Source organism: Scylla paramamosain, unplaced genomic scaffold (assembly GCF_035594125.1).
Source record: "Scylla paramamosain isolate STU-SP2022 unplaced genomic scaffold, ASM3559412v1 Contig2, whole genome shotgun sequence".
In the NCBI taxonomy this organism is placed as follows: domain Eukaryota; kingdom Metazoa; phylum Arthropoda; class Malacostraca; order Decapoda; family Portunidae; genus Scylla; species Scylla paramamosain.
Window position 1 is genome coordinate 4,127,155 of NW_026973667.1, and position 4,491 is coordinate 4,131,645.

Consider the following 4,491-nt stretch of genomic DNA (forward strand, 5'->3'; position numbering starts at 1 on the left):
GAGGTGACACTAGACCTATTGGATCATATATAGAGCTCACTGTTGACAGAATGCCTCTCCTGGTGAGTGGCTTGTCTTTCAGCTTTATTCTAAATTGAAATGTGTCAGATTCTATGCACCACTCAACTCCCAAAGTTCTTTCTATAGGCAGTGTGTCTTCATTCTTACTAAAATCCAAACTTTTAATTCCATCTGCTCTCTCATGAGGAGAAATTGCAGCTAATACATCTTTGTTGTTTGACAAGAACTTATGAAGGTTAAAACCTCCCTTGTAACATAATTCTTTGCTCTGCTGAATAAGAGTGACAGCTTCATCCATTGTAGCTACTGACTTCAAACCATCATCAACATAAAAGTTGTTTCTTACAAACTTGGCTGCATCAGATCCACACCCGTAGTCATCTGCAGCTTTCTTAAGTGCAAAGTTGGCTACACTTGGAGATGAAGTAGCTCCAAACAGGTGAGCTGTCATCCTGTATTCAGCTATCTCATTATTAAGGTCACCATTTTCCCACCAAAGGAATCTTAACATGTCTCTGTGTTCTGGGTTGACCTTCACTTGATGGTACATTGCTTCTATATCACATACAAGTGCAATGCTTTCTTGCCTAAACCTACACAACACTCCAATAAGTTTGTTGGTAAGGTCTGGGCCTTGTAACAGATGACTGTTTAATGACTGGTTCCTGTAGTTTGCACTACAGTCAAAGACAACTCTCAACTTCTTTGGCTTTCTCGGATGATAGACTCCATGATGTGGAATGTACCAGACCTTACCATCATTCCTAACTAAATCCTTTGTCGGTACAACCTCTGCATAACCTTTTGTAATCATATCATTCATGAACACTTTGTAATCACCTTTGTGTTGATTATCCTTCTCAAGTTTAGCTCTTAACTTCTTGAGTCTCTGCTCTGCTAATAGTTTGTTGTTTGGAAGCTTGATGTTATCATCATAATGGCCATCCTTCAGCTGATGTACTCCTGCTTTCATCTTACTCATAAACCTTTTATCTTCATATGATAATGGAGTGTCAGCTGACTTTCTATCACTGAAGTCAAGTTCAAACATATTTCTCACTTGAGAAGGATTAATCATCTCTTTGGTTTTAGTAGGAACCACTAAGAAATTAACCCTCTTTTCTTCATTGATTTCTACTTCTTGTGTCACTGTTCTGTAGACTACCACTGTATCCTCCAATGGACTTGAATGGGGTGAGATTTTACCAATGATCCCCCAACCTAGCTCTGTCCTACGAGCATAGGGATGCTTCTTGCTATCACCTGCTATTTGCTCTTCTGCCATAATGGTTTCTGCACAATCAAGACCAATGAGAAGTCCTATGTCAATGTTTGGGTCATATTTCATTAGTTTGTCAGAGATTGCCTTTAAGTGGGGCCAGTCGCAAGCAGTCTCGGGCCTTGGTATCTGACTCCGTCCAGCTGAAATGTTTTCTGTTGAATATGCTGAAGGGATTGATATTTCCACTTCTTCATTATAACCTCTTACTTTAAGTCCATGAATTTTGATAGAATCAGTGATTTGTTTTCCACTTATTGTGTGGATATTGAGTGACACTGATGGTCCACTAACTCCCAATTTATTCAGAGTGCTTTCCTTGATGAATGAAGCATCAGACTGCTCATCCAGCAGGGCATACACTAAAACTTTATTCTCTTCATTACTAACATGATGTAACCATACAGGAACTATCATGGTGTGCATGTCATGTGTCACTGATTCTGTAACTTTGACCTTATTTGCTACTACTGTGGGTTTATCATCTTTAGGCTGAGTTGCTTGTGCTGGCACCTTTTGGCTCTCAGTTCTTGTCACATCATCATTGTGAAGAGCTGTGGGATGGTATCTCTGACATACTTTACAAACTTTCCTTCTTCTACAATCCTTTCCTTTGTGACCCATTTTTAGACACCCTGTACATAACCGTTTTTCTTTAGCAAATTTGTACCTAGTATTACCATCAAGTTTGGCAAATTCCTTGCAATCATCTAAATCATGATCCTTTGTACAGTAGTGACAGAATCGTCCTTTCCTTTCCTGGTCCTTGGGATACTGTTTGTTGGCTTGTACATTTACTTTACTTTGGAATGACCACATTGGTTTTTCCTCAATTGCTTTAGCCATGAAAGATCTACTCCCTCTATTCTTTGTCATGATGTTTGATTCCCTTGGTTTCCAATTGGTTGCCCTTGTTTGAGTTTTGATCCAGTCATTTACTTCCCTACTTACTGAATTCCAGGAAACAAATGGATTGCTTGCTCCTTTTGCTTCTTTCTGGACAAATTCACATAACATTTCAAAGGGTGGGTGGTGCTCTTCATTGCTACTAGAAGTGTTGTTATTACTGTTAGTATCAAGAATTATATCATCGCTTGCTTTCTCCAGTCATGAACAACATGTTCAGGGAGCTTTGCTAGCACCTTTCTCTGCTCTCTAGGGTCATTCAGAAATGACAAATAAGAAGTGTGTTTCATTGCAGCTAAACAGCACTTCAAAAAATCTGAGAATGCTGTTAATGCTGGACCATTATGCGGAGAGATTGGTAGCCAATTCATTAACTTTTTTGTGTAAGCATCAGCTATGATGCTTTTGTTTCCAAATCTATCACTAAGAATTTTCTTTGCTTGCACATAGTCAGCATCAGAGTTAAAGTGCATTAACATTTTAATGGCATCCTTTGCCTCACCAGTTGTATACCTGTCTAAGTAGGCAAGTCTCTCTTTACCAATAGAAGTTTTAGACTCTACATAAGTTTCAAAGTTTTTCAACCAACTTGGAAATTCCATGGGTTCTCCATCAAAAGTGTTAGGCTCTATTGGAGGGAGGCTCCACTTGGGATCAGGTATGTTGATTGCAAAGGTTCCCCCAGGATGGGAAAAGGATTGATGATTCTGTCTCACATTATTCACATTATTAGGCATGTTGACATTATGAGTGTGTCTACGAGAGCTTGGTACAAGACTTTGAGCTGTAGGGTTGAGATTTATTACCTGAGGTTCACTAAATATTTGTCCATCTACTTCATTTGTCATCAATTCATTATCTCTATTGCAAGAAGAAGGTTTCTGTGGGTCATGGAATGTAACATATTTGTGAAGCATGGCACTGTCACTTTGTTGATTTGCAATTGTTTGTGCTTTCATTTCATTTTGTGACTCTATGTATTGTTGAAGATAACTTTGCTTCTCTACACTTTCATCATTACCTGGAAGTATTTTTACTTCTTCTTCAACTAACCCAAGAGCATTAAGTTCTGCACTAGCAACTGCTAAATCTCTCTCTTTCTTTTTCTTTGTAAACATTGCCTGGTCTCTTGCTAACATAACTTCTGCCTCTGCTTTTGTCTTAGCTAACATACTCGTAACTTCTGCCTCTGCTTTTGTCTTAGCCAACATAACTTCTGCCTCTTCTAAATTATCATGATATTCCATTTCCTTTCTAAGTCTGGCTACCTTTGCTGCTGCTTCTTGCTTTCTTTGTGCTGATGAACGTGATGAAGACTCTAGAATGTCTAGACAGTTTGCTAGAACAAATTGATCCTCTGTCATTCTTTAACTCCTTTCTTTTACATCCTTGTGCAAATTAATTGAAACAGGCAATGAAAATATGTTTCCCAAGGATCTTTATTTTTCAAACAAACTAAAACATCTGATAAATGCAAATTAGTAACGGATATGGCCTCCTCTGTTTTTTATGAGCATTTGAACGCGGTTTGGCATAGAATCCACTAGATTTGAACAGTCACTGTTGATTTTTGGGTCCCTGTACCATACCTGAATCAGTGCCTGAATGAGCATTTCTTTAGTTGTGCAGTCCATTGTACGAAGCCTACTTTTGCAAATGGCCCACAAATTTTCAATTGGGCTTACGTCTGGAGAGTTGCCCGGCCAATCAAGCACTTGTATATTCTTCTCTGTCATGAAATTCTTCACAATTTTTGATGTGTGACAGGGAGCAAGGTCCTGTTGAAAGATCCCAGAACCATCAGGAAACCTCTTCTCTAGCTCTGGAACAAGTCTTTTTTGAAGAACATCAATGTATTGTGCTGAACGCATCATTCCTTCAACTGGATGAAGGCTTCCGACACCATAATAACTAAAGCATCCCCAAAACATCTTCTTAAGAGGGTGTTTAACACATTGATCAATGTGAGAATCCCGAATCTTCTCTCCTGATGACCTACGAACATGCTGGCTTCTCTGACCCTGTACAAAAAAATGGCTCTCATCACTAAAAATGACTTTTCTCCACTGTTCCTTGGTCCAATCTTTGTACTTCTTTGCCCACTTATACCGTTTTTCTTTCATTGCTTTGGTTAGAAGCTGTTTTTTCACAGGTCTTCTGGCTCTTCTACCAACTGCGAGGAGCCGTCTGCGAACTGTAGAGGAACTAATTTCGATTCCTTTCTGCTTTAAATCTGTATTCAAAGCGTCGCTCGTTTTGCGTGGATCTTTTTTGCTTTGTCGAAT